Below are 21,488 nucleotides of genomic sequence, written 5' to 3'. Positions count from 1 at the left end.
CTCCTTCCATGCTGTGTTTTACTTCCTAGAAGTTATTGGGTAAGATGAGTTCTATGTATTTACATTTTCACGTGTAAGTGTGGAATAGATTTCTAATATATTGAAAGTCAGACTATGTTCCTCTCAAATTGCCAAATATTTAGTGTTTTGAACAGCCACAGACATGTATATTCAATACATAATTGTATTATTATTAATAAAAGAATTTTATTATTAATAATAGAAAGTATTGATAAAAGAATGAGGAAGGAACTAACATTATCCCTATTTTAAAGACAAGCCCTGTAGAGGTTATACATTTTTTTAAAAAAATTTTTCTTCTGAAGGTTTATTTTAGATAAAATGGTTGAAGACAGATTACGATGATATATTGTACAAAAAGACTAGAAAAAATTTGAGAGAGTATTTTAAGCATAGGGTTCTAACACACGTATAAGTGGATCTGCTTCCTATCGTGCAGGTGAGGGCTAGTCGCCTCTGACTATGCTCACCAAGTGGAGTGCTTTCTTCAAAAAAAGGGTTCTTCAGGGGTGATGATCCAAACCTCCCTATTGCTAAAGGAAGTGTTTTCTCCATCAGAATAACCAAGTGATACCAGTAAATCTTTCTACTTCTGCAAATCTTTCCTAGCAGTCTATTGAAAGTCTATTATCTACTACATTGGTTATGAGGGATGGCTTTATCAATATTTTACTTTAATGAGCCACACTTTCTTGTTTCTTTGTATGCCTTGTGATTCTGTTGTTGAAAACTTGACATCTGAACCTTATGTGGTGACTCTGAAGCAAAAACTCCATTAAATACAGAAAAACCATTTTTCAAAATTTATGGTAACTTGAAGTGATAAAAGTTTCCCACATCTATATATGGTTATCCAGTTTTCAGGAAACAAACAAATACTTTAGTTATTCCCGCTGTCTTTTCAGTTACTAGATCATGATTCCAATTTCATGATCCAAACCAAGAATTAAACAGCAACACTCTACCCGAACCATGTCAACTGAACAGGGTGCTCTCTCCTGTCCACTTTCCAGAGAGTAAGTGCTTGGGCTTCATATCAAACACATGTCTATCTGCCTCCCCTATCTTCTCCAAGAAGTTCATTTTCTTCTGAGCATTCTTCCTCATAGTCTTGGCTTTCTTCACCATCTTGACATCCCAAAGGCCAGAAACATGATGTGGAGTTCGAGAGCAGCTCTGACTCCAGGTTATAGAAGAGGGAGGAACAGATTCTTTCTGCTTTCTCTTCCTAGTGACACTCCAAGATCTTTCCTGGACTGCATGGTGAGCATTGTCTTTATCATCCATGTCAACACCTCAGCACCAAGGTTATGCATCTGATTCTCTGAAACTGTCTGCTGAAACTTCTTAGCAGTTTGAGGCATCCCGGGTCCCTGTGTATCCTTTTCCTTGGATTGTAGGATTTTCAGCTTCTTTTTTTTTTCTCTAACTTGTTTTGCCAGTTGTCTGATTTCCACCATTTCCTTGTCTTCACTTTCAGATTCACTATCATATTCACCAGCAGCTGTTCTTTGCTCTTCTTCTTTTTCTAACTCTTCCAATTCCTTCATGATGGCAGGATCAATATAATCAGCTACATTATGGCTTTCCCAAATCTCTGGTATCTTTGCATAGTTTTCAGATGAATTTGTTAAATCCCAGTATTTTTGAAGATCCAAAATATAATCATCTCCCATTTCCAGCTCAAGATCTTGTTCCTTTTCCTTCTTGGACTCCCCAACTTTCATTGTCTTCCTGTATGCCACCACTTCTTCTGGGATAAAAGGAGTCTTCTCTTTATCATCTCTCTTGTTAGGTACAGCTAAATGCACCTGTTCAGGACATCATTCACTTTATTTCCTTTAATTTTGGTTCCCACTAGGTGTGCCAAAAGCCTGCCATGAGACTCTATTTTAACTTAAATAACGCACTCCTCAGGGTGCTGGTCTCTGTTACAGGGAATTCTTTAGCTTGTAAGTCTACAAATATTTTCTGATCATCTTCAGAAAGTCTTGCTATTTGTTTCATATCACATTTTTTGCTACAATTATAAGAGGCTTATTGATGAAGAGAGTTCTGATATCCTGGGAGAGTTCTAATTGTTCTTTCAGCCTGTGTCCACACTGTTCAGACAAGTCCATCACATATAGAACTGCAGCTCTGAGGTGGGCCAGGGCTGTGATAGCCTGCATTTTGATGGTGTTACAGTGGGGCTATGTAAATGTGCCAACTAAATGTGTCCACATCTGCTCTTGTCACCTTATTGATGAAGCTGGATTTCCCAATGTTTGTGTACCCACACAACAGCAGAGTCCTTGTATTTGGGTCAATGGTCGCAAGCAGGACCAGTGTCGATGCACTTGTTCTAAATATTCCAAACTCTGCCTCTGCTGCTTGATAATGGTGCACATTCACCCGAGAGCAGCATGCTTTAGCTGCTTAGAGAGATAGAGAGAATTGCCATATTTCATAAGCTGTACATGATCTTTAGCAACAATGCAATTTGGGAAAATCTGTTATAATCTGTGAGAGTCTGTCATGGTAATTCTGCTTAGTAAATTCAAATTTTCTCATATAAAAATGTCTAATGCAATGTATTTGAAAATGTTTATGAATCACTGTTGGAGTCTTTTTTTTTTCAAAGAGAGAGTGAGAGACAGAGAGAGAGAGAGAGAGAGAGAGAGAGAGAGAGAGAGAGAATTTTTTAACATTTATTTTTTAGTTTTTTGTCAGGCACAACATCTTTGTTTGTATGTGGTGCTGAGGATCGAACCCGGGTCGCATGCATGCCAGGCGAGCGTGCTACCGCTTGAGCCACATCCCCAGCCCTGTTGGAGTCTTTTGTTGAGTTTTTGATAATGCCAGGTTGCTAAAGTCCATGGTGGACAGCACCAGCATAATCTTTGTGAAGTTGTAGTGCGCCATGCTGGCAGTGGTTTGCATGAGGAGATGTCACAGGTTACCTAATGAAATAATGTGGATTTGGAATTGAAGTCAGAAATATCAGCACCAAAAATCATGATTACATGATTACATTATTATTTTATGTGTCACAAGAATTAATTTATTGTATAGAGATAAATAACATACTCCACTTGCATGAATGTAAATAATATCTCAGATTGTCTAATGTGTAATTGTTTCTGTGCACACATTCATTGTTACTCTTGGGTTCAACTTTATCTTCATTAGTTGAACAATTTCTATGGATTTCTTATGCTCAGGTGTCAAAAACAATATGCCTGAATACTGTAATTCAAAAAGAGCTCTGTGCTACAAGAATCTTTAGATAAATTCAATATGGTCCCTGCTGTAAAATATTTCTATTCTGACATCTAAATTATACTAATTCATAACCCTACATATCTTTTAGGTGTAATTTTCTGTCCACATTTTTTCTCATTCCTCATCTTTCAATAATCTCCCCCAAACTCCTGTGTATTATTTGGTAGGGCAGCCATACCAAGACACTTATAGGATTAAAATGTGTTTTCTCACAGTTCTGGAGGGTCACATGGTGTGCAACAATGAGGATCAACCTGGGTTTCCCAGTGTGGTTGAGTTTAGGACACCTCAAGAGACAGGGCTTGGGCTTACTGAAGAGACTTGGAAATACTTCCAGGCGATGACCAAAGTAAACCAAGGACAGGTCCAGGAGGCTCTTGACAAAATTCATACATACACCAAGTAAGTCTGTGTCCCATAACTGATCTTTGCATAACACATAGAATCTTAAAAATTTATTTATTTATTTATTTATTTGTTTGTTTTTGTTTTTTATCCTGATTTGTTATATATGACAATAGAATGTTTTACAATTCATATTACATATATAGAGCACAATTTTTCATATCTCTGGTTGTATACAAAGTATATTCACACCATTTGTGTCTTCATACATGTACTTTGGATAATGATGTCCATCACATTCCATCATCATTTCTAATCTCATGCCCCTTCCCTTCCCCTCCCACACTTTGCCCTATCTAGAGTTCGTCTCCCTCCCATGCTCCCCCAACCTACCCCACTATACAACAGCTTGATGCTGGTTGTTTTAATGAATCATCATAATAATTATTTATTAGATGGTTAGTGTGTGTCCAATACTGTTAAAACATTATATTAACTAGATTTCTTTTAAAAGTCATGTTTGTTGAGATATAATTTATATATGGTACAATTTGCCCTATTTAGTTTTATAGTTACGTGAATTTTGATAACACAAATATAAAAAATGACAACATAAATATATGGATATATATTACTACAGTGAAGATACAGAATGTTACCTTGTTCTCCTGTATTTCTTTTTTTAAACAAATAGAGAAATTAATTTTAATGTATTTTCATTTACCCCAGTGGATTACCAACATAATTTGCAATGAAAATAATTGTTAGTAAGATATTTCATGTTCATTTTCTTTGTCCTAGTAATTCTTTGGAATCTAGTGTCTATTTAACACATAGCACACCTCAATTCAGACTAGACAAATTTCAAATACACAGTAGCCTCATGCAACCAATGGCTGCCATATTGTCTCTTTTCTCCATCTTTCAACTTTTGGTGAAACTTATGCTGTAGGCTACATGATAAGTCCTCTTGTGATGTGGTTTCTTGTTGAGTTCCACGAGAAACGGACACCAAAGAGATGAACTTAGAATATACAAGAGTAGAGTGAAGTGTTTTCTATTCCTCCCTAAAAGATTCTATTAGACTATGAATTTGTTTCTTCATGCTTTTGGTGGGAATAACTTTAGTTAGGTCATCTTCTCCTACAAGGTTTTCATAATGGCTCTCTTCTTTTACCTCCTACCTCTTCAAGTTTACAGAAAGAAAGGTGCTTCACAAAATTTGTTAGTTTTCCTCAATCTTGCCCTTACCTTTATAAATACCTTATTAAATGATTTTTACTCTGATTGCTCTTTTTTATCCTTGAATCTCGAATAAGAGATTTTTAATTATAAGAGAGTAAAATATACCTCATTTCATATCACAGGCAATGTATATACATATACCAAATAATTATATATTAAAATATAACAAATAAATTCCTAAAACTTTTAAAGGAAATAGGGTAACTTTGTGAAGAGAAATGGAAACAAACAAACAAACAAAAATACAAAATAAACAAAAACCTGAAAAATTAAGATGTTATTTTAGTTAAAATTTTTATGTGTAAAAGTTTATCCAAAAGGGTTGAAAGAGACATGCATTGTATTACAGGTCATTTTTGTTTATTTTTGGTATTTATCTTGACTTGGTTTCTCCTTTGATTGGCTTTTCCTTTATTGTATTTCTTCTTTTTGGAGATTTTCATTGTTGTTTTTCATTTCCTCTTCATGGAATATGTTGCCAAGAATGTTCCTTAGGGGTGGGGATGTGGCTGAAGCGGTAGCGTGCTCGCCTGGCACGCGTGCGGCCCGGGTTCGATCCTCAGCACCACATACAAAGATGTTGTGTCCGCCAAAAAAAATAATAATAAAAAAAGTATGTTCCATAGTGCAGACTTTCTTGCTGTAAATTCTTTTAGCTTTTGTTTGTCATGGAAGGTTTTTATTTCATCATCAAATTTTAAGCTTAATTTTGCTGGACATAAGATTCTTGGTTGGCATCCATTATATTTTAGAGCTTGATATATGTTGTTTCAGGATCTCCTGGCTTCAAGTGTCTGGGTTGGAAAATCTGCTGAGATCTGAATTGGTCTTCCCTTATAGGTACTCTGATTTTTCTCTCTTGTGACCTTTAAAATTCTATCCTTATTCTGTATGCCAGGCATTTTCATTATAACATGTCTTGTTGTAATTTTGTAAATTTGGTGTCCTTTGGCCTCTTGTATTTGATTTTTCAGTTCATTCTTCAGGCTTGGGAATTTTTCTGCTATTATTTCATTGAAGGGATTGTGCATTCTTTTGGTTTGAATCTCTGAACCCTTCTCTATCCAAATAAATCTTAAATTTGGTCTTCTGATGGTATCCCATAATTCTTGGATATTCTGTTCATGGTTTCTTACTATCTTCATTGTGAGGTCAACTTTATTTTCAAATTGTATATTTTGTCTTCATTATCTAAGGTCCTGACTTCCAAGTCATCCAGTCTATTGGTGATGCTATCTATTGAGTTTTTTAATTGGCTTATTGTTTCTTTCATTTCAAGGATTTCTGTTTTTATCTTTCCATTATCGCTATCTCTTTCTTGAAATAATTTTTTTGCAACTTGTATTTTCTCTCTTATCTCATTGTTGGTATGATCGGTGGTCACTTGTATTTGTTCTCTTATCTCTTTTTTAGAATGATTGATTTTTGCCTGTATCTGCTCACTTAGGTCACTCTTTAATTCCCAGATCATTTTAGTTATGTGTATTCTGAATACGACATTTCACTTAGTGTGCTGTCTATGGATTCTATTGTTGTTGTATCTTGGTTTGTTTGGGGTACTTTCCTCCCTTGTTTTTTCCATGATGTCTGGGAGCTGGTCACTCTGACCCCAGGATAACAGTGAGGAGCCATGTCAGTGGTGCCAGGTGGTATCTGATTATCAAAATTCTCATTGGATGGGGCAGGGGATGTGGCTCAAGCGGTAGCGCGCTCGCCTGGCATGCGTGCGGCCCGGGTTCGATCCTCAGCACCACATACAGACAAAGATGTTGTGTCCGCCAAATACTAAAAAATAAATATTAAAAAAAAAATTCCAAAATTCTCATTGGAGTTGTGGGAAGGTGTCCTGGGGAAGAGGCTGGTGCCAGCTCCTCAGTGCTTCAGGGACCAGAGAGCTCCCCAGTTCACAGGAATCCAGTGGGGCTGGATGGCTATTGGGGAGCCCCGTTGATACCCCACACTATGGAATGAAACACAGTGGGTCCAAAATAGGCAATGGATGGCTGAGTGTAAAAACCAGAGTCACTGGCATCTCACCAAGAAGCAGAGGAGCAGCCCAGGACTGAGTTATTATTGACTGGAATCCAGAGGAGGTTCAAGTCTCATGAAGTCAGTTGGGGGGAATAATGGGACTTTCACACATAGGAAACAACACAGTTTCTGTGTCTGGGTCCCCTATAGTGCTGGGAGGCATCTGGAATCTCAAGAAGAAAGGTGGTCACTTCCCAGAGTCCCAATGTGATCATGGAAAATCAGTGACTGAGCCCAGACTGGAATGAAAGTCCCCACAGGAGCCCTCGTCTGTTTCACAGGGGTTATGGATGATGACTCCAAGGACATTTCCAAATGAACACCCCGTGCAGAGAGCAGTGGGGTGGCAGTGATTCTGATATTAGCCACCGCACCATCTGCCTCTCATGTGGGCTTCGTCTCTGGGATCCACTGGGTCAGACACTCAGGCTCTGTGTCCCTTTCCTCTTCATAGGATGGCAGTTCTGATGGGGAGAGAGGTCAGGAGTGGAGTGTTCATAACACAGCCTCCAGCAAGACCCCCGTATGCTCCCTTAGCAAGTGGTCTGTGGTTGGTGGTCACTAAGACAATGGGCTGCATGTTAGTCAGCGTCCATTCATGTGACCAAAATACCAGGGGCCATTTAGGTGAGGAAAAGTTGATTTGGGGCTTATGGTTTTTAGAGGCCTCGGACCATGGTTGGCTGACTCGGTTTCTCTGGGTCTGAGGTGAGTCAGAACATCATGGTGGCAGAACATGTTGGAGAAAAACTATCAGTTATGGCAGCCAGGAAGCAGAGTGAGCTAGAGAGGGGCAGGGAGAAGATGCTGTCCCAGGGCGTGTCCCCAGTCACGTCTTTCCTCCAGCTATGCACCGCCTGCCTTCCACACAGTAATTCAACCAAAAATCCATGCAATTGATTACACCACGAGGCTGCGGCTCTCCTAATGTAATGCTTTCACCCCTGAGCATTTGTGTGTGGCCTAACACATGCGCTTTGGGGGAGACACTGAAGATCCAAACTATAACGGGCCTGGCAACCAGGTTTGGCTCTGGCTCAAGCCTCTGCAGCTTTATTTTCCTCATTTGCATATGGACATAGTGATTTTCAACATCAATTCCTGAGGTCATCGTGAAGGTCAAAGGAGACTGTGCTTGAAGTCCTCGGCGTGGCCTCTGAAGCATGCTGGGCACTCGGTGAGTCCTCTCCATGTCCAGGCATTGCTTCTTTTATTGCACTTTGGTTTAAGGAGCTTCACAGATTTCACATTTTTTCTTCCAAATTAAAGGTTTGTAGAAGGAAACACTTAACACCAGGATGGTCAGCAGAGAGTGTTTGTTTGGGAGCCTGCAGTGTTCCTTTGAGGGGCAGCGAGAGGCAGGTGAATGGTGTTGTTTGGCCACTGGGAAGACACCGGGGGCAGCAGACCTCTCTTGCCAGCATGCAGACTCCTGCAGCTTTGTGCTTCTTGCATTGTTTCAGGCTCTTGGTTCCTGAAGCTTGTTAGTCACGACACTTGGCAAGATCTAGTGTCATACAAAGAGGCTCCTCCAAGGAAATCTATAGTGGCCCCCATCTGTGGGCTTCTGCAGGTTGCCCACACTTCCCTGGGTGGCAGCAGCTGTAGAACACCCTGGGGAGCTTCCTGCCAGACTTCAGCCTGTAGAGGCTGGCAGAACGTCATGTGAATAAGGCCTCCTCTAGAATTCCACACAGGATCCCAATGGCCAGGTCTGGCTACCAAACCATGGTGAATAATTGGGATATATAATTCCCTCGGGGGTGCACCTGCAAGGTGCATTGGTGATTCTCTCAGGTAAAGGTGCATGTGTCCTGGGATTTGGGGTTTAAGGATATGCTGCAGAGAACATTTGCCAAATCCACTGTGTCATGGATTTACAAGTCATCAGTTCCTCCAGAACTCATGCTACATGTGAACAGCAGTTCCTGAGGCTGGGGCGACGTTCATTCCAGGTAATTCTCCTGCTTTAAGCTCCATCAGGCTCCTCACCATCCACAGGGGTCTGAGGCGAGGGCTTTGTGCAGGGTGCATAACCCGCTCTGTCCAGTTCCTAGCAGCACCTGTTATCTCTTTGTCCCTCCTGGAGATGACATCATTTAATAGTCATGCCATGTGCTGGGATGGGAAACAACAGCAGGTCCCTAGCCTCCTCTGGGAGCACAGGCCGCCGCCCCCCTCACCTGGAGATGGGATTCTCCTGTGGCTGTTTCTAGGACAGTTCCTAAGAGACTCTTCATCCTCAAAATGTTTATTGGTATTTGGAAGTTTCAGACACCCCAGAACCTCAACTGTGTGGCTAGGAGGGTCAGGGACTCTTGTCCCCCTGAGAGGCCCAACACTGGGGCAGGTGGACAGTTCTGTCTGTGGTTGGGCTGTGGCCATCTCCACCCCACAGGAGAGGAAAGATGTGGTGGTCTCAGCCTGGTCCTACTCTGTTTCTCCCCTGTGAGTCTGAAGTCCACCCCTGTGCCCTACCCAGCTGCCATGTACACTGCTGTGCTGCTGTGGCTAGGGAGTGCATGGGTGGCTGGTGGGGCTGTCACAGAATGAAGCAAGGGGGAAACACACCAACAACACCTGGACGTCCTTCCAGAATCTTCTGGTTCTTCTTCTTTCCATTTCTTTTGAATCTCGTTGAAAATTCAGTTGTTTTGCCTCAACTGAACCTGTGCCCGCAGGTGCCCACAGTGCCCCAAGCAGCTGCAAAGGTCAGAGTGAAGTGCTCAGATCCCGTTGCAGGACCCTCCTGGGAACAGTGAGCAACGTTCAGCCTCTGCACGTCCACCGCCAGGGCTCAGTAAGGAGTCACCAGACAGTTTCCTTGGGCTCAGAGCTGGGCCAATTTCTTTCAGTGTTTTAGGCCACAACAGAAATACCAGCTGGAGTGCCAGGGGATGTCCAGGTCCCCGCTTGGGCTCAAGCCTGAGGAGAACATGCAGCTGGCCAGTGACAGTGTGGCCCAGGCACTCCTGCTTCTCAGGGGAGGACAGACAGGTAGGGGGCCTGGGGACCCTAGAGCAGTTATGCCTGGTGACACAGGATAGTGTGCTGTGATTTACCGCTATCCCCTGATGACCTGGGGTACTGAGTGCTCTGGCCTCAGGTGGTCCCCCATTTCTGCTGGGCTGTGCTCTGTATTTGACTAGTTATCCCTTGCCAATGCTGTGGTTCTGCCCTGTGCTGGATTGAACCTGGTCTCCTCCTGCAGAGCATCTGCCCCAATGCTGCACCCGGTGTGAGTTACCTGCGGTTATGGAATCTTTTTTGGTTTTGACGAGATCCTGCTCTGTTGCCTGGGGTGACCTCAAATTCCTGCCCTATAATGACCCTCCTGCCTCAGCATCTGGCTTCTGTAGTCTTTCATAGGAAAGCACATTTTTAGAAAATAAAATCCATTGTTCATAAAAATATGATTTGTTTGCAGCCTGTAGCGTGTGTGTGTGTGTGTGTGTGTGTGCGTGTGCGTATTTTTGTACTACTAGGGATTGAACACAGGAGAGCTGTATACACAAGCCTTTTTAATTTTTAGACAGGGTCTTGCTAAGTGGCTGATCTGGCCTTCATTTGTGATCCTCCTGCCAAGTCGCTGGGATCACCAGCATAAGTCACCATGCCCGACTGCTATTATATAGTTTATTTCCATCATTTGGTCAGGTCATAGGAAGTGTAATAGTTCTAGTACCAATGAAGAAAAATTTCAAATATCTTAGGCTACAATTGATGTAAATCATTTAAATATCAGTTGCAATTTATTTATTTATTTTAAAAATATTTATTTTTTAGTTGTAGTTGGACACAATACCTTTAATTATTTATTTTATGGGGTGCTAAGGATCGAACCCAGGGCCTTCCATGTGCTAGATGAGTGCTCTACCACTGCCACAACCCCAGCCCTCAGCTGCAATTTAAACAAAATATAATACAAAGGCAAATTCTTAAGAAACATTTTATGGAATAAAGTTTACTTATGAATAAGTGAGATTTATTTAACTGACAGTGGATGGAAGTTATCTGATCCTTGGCAAACTACTAATCTGGCATGCAAAAATAAGCTTTTGGAAAACTTTCTATAATTCATGATCTGTCATCTGAATCATCTTAAATAGAAAACAATTCTCATTCTTGGTCAATCAATCTACTTGCAATCTGGGGTGTGCCAGCTCAGCAGAGGCACATCTTATAAAAGTCTCAGGAGATCCCAGAGTTGTGTCAGAGCAAGTGCAGAGATGATCATCATCTTTGCAATGACCTTATCACCCAGTGGGCCAGCACATCAGGCTAGTCCCTGGCCTTTCCACGACCTCCCTCTACTCCCCCTCTATTAGTGTGGCCTCCTTCAAGGATGCCATCAAGAGTTTCCCAGGGACTGATTTCCACTTCAGTGCTGGGAAACAGTGTGACTCCATATGGAATGGGAGACCCTCCAAAATCTTCTCCCTGAGGTCAGAAATAAGACAAGGATTCCTGAATTTGCCATGACCAATCGGCCTTGTCCTGGAAGTGTAGCCACAGCAATTGGATAAGAAAAAGAAATTAAAGGCATCTACAATGAACGAACAGGGAAAACTGTTACTACTCACGGATCATGGAATTTTTTAAAAAAAATTCTAGACAACTTACACACACACACAAGACAACACAACACACAAAAAACCTGTTGCAGATGATATGAAAGTTGTAGGATCCAAGGTAAAACACAAGGGTTGGTTGTGTTTCCTTACACTAGCAATGAGATTTGAAAAATAATTTAAGAAAGCTATTACATTTGCAAGGGCATCAAAGAGAATAAGATGTTTAGGAATAAAGTTAACCAAGGAGGTATAAGACTTTCAAACTGAAAACAATGAGATATTGTTGGAACAGATTGAAGGAGACCTAGATGAGGGGAGGACACATCCTGTGTGTGGACTGGAAACACAGTTTTAAGCAGAGGGATCTGAAAGGAGCATGTCAGAAATGATTCCCAGGCTGAGCCGAAAGCAAAAGGAAAACATCGGTTTTAACTAAGGAAAAAAAATGGAAGAGCCAGCTGCTATGTGCAACTGTGTTACTCTAATAAAATAACTCAACTCAACTAGAATACACGCGTGTGACCTGGTTTATGAAACAGGAGGAAGGCAAGTTCTAGGCCAGCCTCAGCAATTTAGATGTCCCTAAGCATCTTAGTGAGACCCTGTCTCAAAAATGAGAAATGAAAAATAAAAAAGGCTGGGATGTAACTCAGTGGGAAAGCTGGGTTCAGTGCCCCAGTACCAATAAATAAGTAAGTAAATAAATAAAGTGTCCTATGTCATAGCTGACAAGGGACTTGTTCCCAAAATATGTAAAGAACTCTCAAAACTTCAGCAGTGAGAAAACAACCAATTTTCTTTCTGCCGTCCCCCCACCTCCCCAGCACTGGGGTGGAACCAAGCCTCTGTGCAGTTAGGCTGGCACTCTACCACTGAACTGCACCCCCTTGCCGCAGTCTGGCTGGGCACAAAATCACGAGCCACTCACAGCCTTGTAGATTCAAACGGCAATTCTTTATTCCCGAACTAACACCAGCACTCTACAAGCACGTTCTGGGGGAAATCCACCGGCACTGTACATCCCAAATACTCTCTCAATCCTTCGAGAACTCAACGGGAACCTGAGGCAGCAGGATACGCCCTATTCCCAGCAGGAATCACCTTAAACCTGGAACCGCCCTAAACCCGGATGCCCTAAACTCCAGATCTGCCCTAAACCCTGATCCGCCCTAAACCCGGATCCACCCTGGTCCTTGAGCAGGGTTACCTTACTCAAACTTCATGCAATGTCACTGCAAATGACCTGGGTCCAAGGCAAGCCCATTTCCACAATGGAGAGTCCTTCCTCTAAGCAACATGGGGTAGGCTAACAAGGAAATTGCCATGTGCTGTACCTACTTAGCTATGGCTCTCAGAACCCCCTGAGTTTTTATTTTATTTTTATTTTGAGACAAAGTCTGCCTAAGTTGCCCACCCTGGCAACAAACTCACCATCCTCTTGCCTCAGTCTCCCAAGTGGCTGGGGTTATAGATGTGCACCACACCCAGCCCAATTTTTCTTCTTTTTGTTTGTTTTGTACTGGGAATTGAATCCAGGGACACTTTACCAACAGAGTTAGTTACCCACTCCTTTTTTACTATGTTCTTTTTTCTAGGGCTGGGGATGTGGCTGAGTTGTGGAACACTTGCTTTGCATGCATGAGGCTCTGGGTTGGATCCCCAGCACCACAAAAAGAAAAAGAAAAAATTCTACCTCCTCCTCCTCCTCCTCTTCCCTCTCCTCTTCCTTAAAGAGCATATATTCAGTCTGGGTCTTTTTGAGAGATCTGTGAAACTGGCTCATTTTGTAAAAAAAAAAAAAAGGTGGTTTAGAAATCAGAAGATTAAGCTGCACTTGGTGGCATATACCTGTAATTCTCCAGTAGCTTGGGAGGCTGAGGCAGGAGTATCTCAAATTTTGAGGCTAGACTCAGTGACTTAGTGAGGCCTTGTCTTAAAATTTAAAAGAGAAAAGAAAAGAAAGGGCTGTGGATGTGGCTCATTAATTAAGCATCCTGGGGTTCAATCCCTGACACCTCCCCCAAATTAGGCTATTCTCCCCAAATGAGGAGCTCTCGTTCACAAGCTGGGGATGTCAAACTGCATGAGCCTCTTCAGCTCCTCTTGTGGCCGCCCACTGCACCCAATGGCTTCATCATTGCTGTTGATGGCAATGGTCTGGTGACAAGATGCAGGCCCCTCCAAGTGTTCCATTGATGCAGCAGAGACAGACCTACACTCCTTGAACCCCTGGTGAGAAAACACCTTGTCTGGCTCTGGAGTTTCCAACGTCTGACACAAAGTTGTTCATTCCAAATCTTTTCTCTAAAGACTCTGCATTGGGTTTCAGAGGTTAGGACAGGGTCCACTGACTCCATGGTTCTGGGCCCCAGATGAGGCAGGACATCATGGTGAATGGGTGTGTTGGGGAAAATGACTCAGGACATGGCAACCAGATACAGAGCTTTATTTTTTGAGACAGGGTATTACAAAATGGTCCAGGATCTCACTAAATTGCTGAAGCTGGTCTTGAACTTGCAATCCTTCTGCCTTAGCCTTCAGAGTTGCTGGGAATTACAAGGCATATACTCTGAGCCCAGCTTTACAGCCTCATTTCCCCACATGTAAAGAATTGGTGCATTATAGTTGTACATAATGATGGGTTTGTGGTTATGAGGCCATGCAGGCTCACAATAGAACAATATAAATTGGCCAATTTTACTTCCAATGCTCCCTCTCCCCACCCTCCTCTCACACCCTGTTCCTTTCCTCTGCTGGTCTCCCTCTGATTCTCATGAGATCCCCACCCCTCCTACCTTTCTTTTTCTTTCCCTCTCTAGCTTCCACATATGAGAAGAAAGTAAGATCCTTTATCTTCTGAATTTGGCTTATTTCACTTAACGCAACGGTCTCAGTTCCATCCATTTTCCTGCAAATGACATAATTTCATCTTTTTTTGTCTGAATAAAATTTCTTTCGTAATAAACCCATCTTCTTTCTCCATTTATCTGTGTTTGGACACCTGGGCTGTATTTTGTGTCTGGCTTCCTTTACTCAGAAAGCTTATGGGATTCATGCTCCTGTGTAGTATTTCATTGGATGAATTCACCAAAATTATATTATCCTTTATATATATATATATATATATATATATATATATATATATATATTTGGTCATGTGATTTGGGAAATCTCTGGTGTGGAGTTATAAATCTGTAGTGCACCTTTAAGTGTGCCTTTCTGTGTATGTCTTGGTGGAGAATTCTACACCCTGGACAAGAGTTTTTGGATCATAAGATGTATGTGCCTGTAAGGGTAAAAGAAATTGAAGTTAAAGCGTAAAAGTTAAAGGGTAAAAGACTGGGTATTGTAAAGTTTCTAAGCTGCAAGGTCTGAGTTAAAATGTAAAGTATTAGGTATTGTTAGGTTTCTATGCCACCTGCAATACCTGAAATCCTTGTAGCTGTTAGGACAATACTGGAACTGCCCAGTAAATATTCCCACTGACTCCATGGTTGTCTAATAACCTGGGACTCTGTGTAACTTGTCACGTAGTCATTTAGGCCCTAAAACCAATCAGTTTGAATGTGTACCCCGCTTAGGAGTGACCAATCACCCCCGTCCGACCTGTTCCCGCCAATGAATGAACTAATCATGTTTAGGAGTTATTGTTCAATTTTCCCGTGCCTCATGATGATTTGTTCTGATGTATGTAAAGTCCCGCCCTCCCCCCAAAAAGTGTACTTAAGCACTGCTTGACCTCTGCTCTGGGCTCTGGGCTGCCCTCCCTTCTTGAGTGAGCCTGCCTGGAGCCTCAGCATGCTGAATTGGATCCTCAATAAACTCCCTCCTGCTTATTGCATGAAGCCAGTCTCTTGTGGTCTCTTCCTCCGACGCTTCGCCGGACCCTTACAGTGCCTTTTTCCCAAAGGTGTTCCAATGTACATTTCCATAGACCATGGTTCTCAATCCTAGTTGAATTGATATTTCCTGTTTGAATTTAGCATAACCTACAGTAATAAAAAGAAATATAATGCTACCTCTGTGACTTTTCCCTGTGTTTCTACCACTGACATGTGGGGTCTATGGCAAGCCTCCCTGGTCCCTGGAAGGAGCCAGGACCAAGCCCTAGGTGGTTGATCCCTGGGCCTGGGAAGGTGAGGTGTTGTTGCCTCCTTGTGACCATAGGACGTCTTCTTGAGAGGCATGTGGCTCTGAAGGTCCCTTCTGCCTGAGCCACTGAGAGTGCCTCCTCTTTGATCTGACTCTGCTAATCTTGAGACCTGGAAGTAACAATAAAGCCTTCACTATTAAGTTCTTTTCTGTTGGGAGTGGTGAATGAATGATTGCTTTGAACTGACCCCTGGACAGAGGTGACAGAACTCCTGGGAATTTCTCAGTGGGAAGGAGCTGATTGAAAACTGCCCTATTGATGGTGACCCCTGTTAAAAGGGAGAACTCTGTGCTTGCCTTAGAATTCTTTAGCTCATAGCTTTGAGTTCAGATGCCAGCTTCCAAGGATACAGGCTCCTGAGCATAGCAAGGTAAGTACAATGTTAACTTTCAATCCTGCCTGCTTAGTAGACACTTAGAACTGTGTACTTCCTGGGTGCCACAGGAAGCTCCAAGCATTGAAACAGAATGTTTAGAGCCTTGTAACTTTTTGGTGCACAAAGAACAATGCCTCTATAGTGCTTAACTTCTTGATTGAGAGACCCTGTATATATAAACTTGCTGGGCCAGCTGTTTAGTCACTGATTCTCCATCAGGGAGCAGTAGCAGTGTCCCAACCGATCCTAGCTTTTCAATATCTCTGTGTTTTTTGTGGTTTTTTTTTTTTTTTTGTGGTTCTCTCATTATCTCTCATGGGTTTCTCGGGCTCAGCTGGGCAGGTCCTGGGAATTTGCTGTCAGGTGTTTTGTTTAGAAGAATTTTAGGGAAGAGTTAAAAGTTAAAATGGGTTTGGTAAACATTGGTTGCCACTGTATTTACTAAGCAGAAAAATAGTAAGAGCATATGGTGCATAATTAAAATGATTTATTTAAGGCATGGTGGCTATGACTATGGGTGGCACTGTGTGTGTGTGTTACTGAGGACTGAACCCACTGAGCCACATCCTCAGCCCTTTTTACTTTGAGACAGGACCTTGCTAAGTGGCTGAAGCTGGCCTGGAACTTGGGATTCTCCTGCCTCAGCCTCCCAAGTGGCTGGAATTATAGGCATGTGCCAGTGCACCTGGCTTATTTTTAATTTTGAGATAGAGTCTGGTCAAATTGCACAGGCTGGGTTTAAAATTTAGATCCTCCTGCCCCTTCCTCCTGTGTAGCTGGGGTTGCAGGTATGCCCTACCATGCCTAGCTAGCTCTTTTGTAATTTTTACAACTAATAAAAATAAAACTCATACATTCACACATAGATAAATGATAAGGGCTTCACTTTCTCCAAAGTAGAATGCACTGGAGATTCATGTCTTTAACTCTGAGTTTATGTTCACCAAACCTGGATAGCAGCCCAGGTGGGCCACCATGAATCCCAGTGATCAATAGTTGCAACCAGAGGGATCGGATCCATGTGCAGCAATTTGATGCCATTTCCACTCTGCTCTATGAAAAAGAGAAATTCTTGCTGTCTCACACTCGATGGGACAGAGATATGGGAAGTTCCAAGACCAGCTTTTGAAATCACTTCCTCCCCCGTTCCTGATTGTCTGATCCCTCTCCTGAGCCCAGGACCGGATGAATATACAGCAGAGTTTTACAAGAAGTTTAAAGAAGAACTAATACCAATACTCTTCAATCTATTTCAGGAGATAGAAAAAGAGGGAGTACTTCCAAATTCATTCTAGGAGGCCAACATTACCTTGATTCCAAAACCAGATAAAGACACTTCAAAGAAAGAAAACTTCAGACCAATATCCCTAATGAATTTAGATGCAGAAATCCTCAATAAAATTCTGGCAAATTGGATGCAACTGATTTTTTAAAATGGACCTGTTTTGGGGCTGGGGATGTGGCTCAACTGGTAACGTGCTTGCCTGGCATGCGTGTGGCCTGGGTTCGATCCTCAGCATCACATACAAACAAAGATGTTGTGTCCGCTGAAAATTAAAAAATAAATATTAAAAAATTCTCTCTCTCTCTCTCTCTCTCTCTCTCTCTCACTCTCTCTTTGAAAAAAATGGACCTGTCTTTCTCTGCCTCCTTCCCTGCTCCTCCTTAATCTCTCTCTCTTCCTATTCTTAGGGGAAACAGGATTACCGTTCTTTCCCATTTTAGGCAGATTTATCTGTCCCTGATCACATACCCACGATAGGAATGAAGTAATCCAGACTTTGGGGATGGGACCAGGAGAGCTCAGAAATAACTATCTCCCAAATTAACCAGTGAATCCAGCTTCAATGAGAGAACACATGAAATGTAGTCTTTGAATCACTCCTTTTAAAGCCCCCTGTTCTTTCTGATGGGTAGAATCACAGTCTCCAGGACAGGAGTCCCCTGTGTTTTTCATTTGCTAGCAAAACAATAAAACTTGTTTTTTCTTTTTCTCAAAAAAAAAAATAGTTGTCCATTTCCCTCTTGATCTTTCAGGAGCCTGTGATGGATGATTCCTGGTACCATATGATGTGTGATGACATCCTTACTTGAAGGGCTGATAAGAAATGTGCTTGTATATTTTTGTGCTTTCAATATTTCTTAGTTTAAATTTCTAGTGATAAATGTAAAGCACAAAACAATAAGTGTTTGGGAGCTCTTCATCAAGAATTTCCAGTATTGGAACAGCACACACACACACACACACACACACACACACACACACCCCACATGTGTAGATACAGGAGACAGGGTTTATTAGGGGAATTTGCTGATATATCTTTGAAGAATTCCCACAGTAGGCCTTCTGCAGGCTGGAGACCCAGAATACTGCAGAGCAGCTCAGCCCAAGCCAAAGGCCTCAGAACCATTGATGTCAATGGCTGAACTCTTAGCACAAAGCCAGAGTCCAGAGAATCAGGGGAGTGGATGATGCAAACCCTCAGTGCAGTGGCCAGAGAAGCTGGAGTTCTGACATCCCAGGGCAGAAGAAGGGCAAAGAGCTCCATGAGGGAGAGCAAGAAGCCACCTTCCTCTGTGGGTTGCTTTCTGTGGAGAACTGACCAGCTCAGCTGGAGCACACCCACACCTAGGGAGGTCTTCCTCACTCAGTCCACTGCTCAAACACCAAGGTTTCCAGCAACACCACACAGATATCCTCAGAAATAAAGCTTGCAGCTATCTGTGTGTCCTTAGCCATGATCTTAATATTTGTGTGCCTTCTGCGGTGGGGCAGCAGAACTTTATGAAAGAAATTCCCCCAATTTCACTTTTCATAAGGGTAGAGAGTGACCCAACACAATCCTTGCTAATCAATATGCTGACTGTGCATCGAAAACAAACAAAACCCAATTTTGCAATCAAAACAGATTTTTACCCTTGGAACAGTTTAAATTGGCCAGGACTCAGACAACAAAAGACATGGACTTTGCCTAGTAGCTGCCCTCTCTGAAGAATAAGCAGAGTATTGCATTTGTTTTCACCACTCAAGGTAAATATCCTCCCAAAAGAAAAAAGTTTAGAAAAAGAACTCCTGAATTTAATGAGAGGAAGGAATATATATATACTTTGTGGGAATTGCTGAAGGGATAGATGCTGAAAGAACAGTCTGGCAAGTATGAGAAGATCCACGTCTCACCCCTGTTGCCACCTACAGTGTGGGAGGCTTCAGCAGGTTGCTGTGTCTTGCTTCAGTTTTCTGTCTGAGCTCCCTTGGCTGATATAACAAAATACCAGTTGGTGGCTCATAAACAGCAAGGTCTCATTTTTAACAGCCCTGCGGGCTGGGAAGTCCAGGATCCAGGCAGACTTGGCATCTGGACAGGGTCAGCTTTGTAGCTCACTGACAGTGCCTTCAAGACGTGTCCCGACATGGTGGGAAAGAGGAGGGTTCTTTATGGGTTTCCTTCATCAGTGCACCAACCCCGTTCACAGAGACCCCATGTTTATGATCTCATCATCTCCTAAACGTCTAGACTCACAGCCATCATCTTGGAGTTAGCATTTCAACTTGAATGTGGAGGAATGGACACTAATTTTAAGATCAGAGCACTCACATGCATCAGGTGGCACAAGGCCAAAGTGAAGGGCTGTGGAGTTAATGAAGTTATATAGGTTCCATTACCTACCTCACTGGTAGGTGTTGAGCTCAAATAAGAAATAAGTTTTCATGTGACAACACGGTTTCCCCTAGCCTCTTTCTCCCCCACTTCCAAGGACATCTGCCTCCTGATGTGCAGGGTTGTTTATCTGGAAAATTCTGTGAAGGCTGAGAATAAGATTTCTTTTTTTTTTTTAAATTTTTTATTGTTGGCTGTTCAAAACACTACATAGTTCTTGATATATCATATTTCACAATTTGATTCAAGTGGGTTATGAGCTCCCCTTTTTACCCCATATACAGATTGCAGAATCACATCAGTTACACATCCATTGATTTACATATTGCCATACTAGTGTCTGTTGTATTCTGCTGCCTTTCTTATCCTCTACTATTCCCCCTCCCCTCCCCTCCCCTCCCCTCCCCTCTTCTCTCTCTGCTCCCTCTACTGACATTCGTTTGTCCCCCTTATATTATTTTTCCCCTTCCCCTCACTTCCTCTTGTATGTACTTTTGTATAACTCTGAGGGTCTCCTTCCATTTCCATGCATTTTCCCTTCTCTCTCCCTTTCCCTCCCACCTCTCATCCCTGTTTAATGTTAATCTTCTTCTCATGCTCTTCGACCCTACTCTGTTCTTAGTTACTCTCCTTATATCAAAGAAGACATTTGGCATTTGTTTTTTAGGGATTGGCTAGCTTCACTTAGCATAATCTGCTCTAATGCCATCCATTTCCCTGTAAATTCTATGATTTTGTCATTTTTTAATGCAGAGTAATACTCCATTGTGTATAAATGCCACATTTTTTTTTATCCATTCATCTATTGAAGGGCATCTAGGTTGGTTCCACAGTCTAGCTATTGCGAATTGTGCTGCTATGAACATCGATGTAGCAGTGTCCCTGTAGCATGCTCTTTTTAGGTCTTTAGGGAATAGACCGAGAAGGGGAATAGCTGGGTCAAATGGTGGCTCCATTCCCAGCTTTCCAAGAAATCTCCATACTGCTTTCCAAATTGGCTGCACCAATTTGCAGTCCCACCAGCAATGTACAAGTGTACCCTTTTCCCCACATCCTTGCCAGCACTTGTTGTTGTTTGACTTCATAATGGCTGCCAATCTAACTGGAGTGAGATGGTATCTTAGGGTGGTTTTGATTTGCATTTCTCTGACTGCTAGAGATGGTGAGCATTTTTTCATGTACTTGTTGATTGATTGTATGTCCTCCTCTGAGAAGTGTCTGTTCAGGTCCTTGGCCCATTTGTTGATTGGGTTGTTTGTTATCTTATTGTCTAATTTTTTGAGTTCTTTGTATACTCTGGATATTAGGGCTCTATCTGAAGTGTGAGGAGTAAAGATTTGTTCCCAGGATGTAGGCTCTCTATTTACCTCTCTTATTGTATCTTTTGCTGAGAAAAAACTTTTTAGTTTGAGTAAGTCCCATTTGTTGATTCTAGTTATTAACTTTTGTGCTATGGGTGTCCTATTGAGGAATTTGGAGCCCGACCCCACAGTATGTAGATCGTAGCCAACTTTTTCTTCTATCAGACGGCATGTCTCTGATTTGATATCAAGCTCCTTGATCCATTTTGAATTAACTTTTGTGCATGGCGAGAGAAAGGGATTCAGTTTCATTTTGTTGCATATGGATTTCCAGTTTTCCCAGCACCATTTGTTGAAGATGCTATCCTTCCTCCATTGCATGCTTTTAGCCCCTTTATCAAATATAAGGTAGTTGTAGTTTTGTGGGTTGGTTTCTGTGTCCTCTATTCTGTGCCATTGGTCCACCCGCCTGTTTTGGTACCAGTACCATGCTGTTTTTGTTACTATTGCTCTATAGTA

The 21,488-nt window shown here is 42.1% G+C and overlaps 1 pseudogene; it reads right to left on the bottom strand.

Moving 5' to 3' along the window:
* Window positions 1-996: 996 nt before the first annotated feature.
* LOC124100132 (GTP-binding protein 4-like) lies at window positions 997-2,925 on the bottom strand (annotated as a pseudogene).
* Between the last annotated feature and the right edge of the window lie 18,563 nt (window positions 2,926-21,488).

This window comes from Marmota monax, unplaced genomic scaffold (genome assembly GCF_021218885.2).
Source record: "Marmota monax isolate L192 unplaced genomic scaffold, Marmota_monax_Labrador192_F-V1.1 WCK01_AAM20220418_F8-fsc00149, whole genome shotgun sequence".
Lineage (NCBI taxonomy): Eukaryota > Metazoa > Chordata > Mammalia > Rodentia > Sciuridae > Marmota > Marmota monax.
The sequence above is the reverse complement of the archived record's forward strand: the minus strand, read 5'-3'. Positions and strand labels throughout refer to the sequence as shown.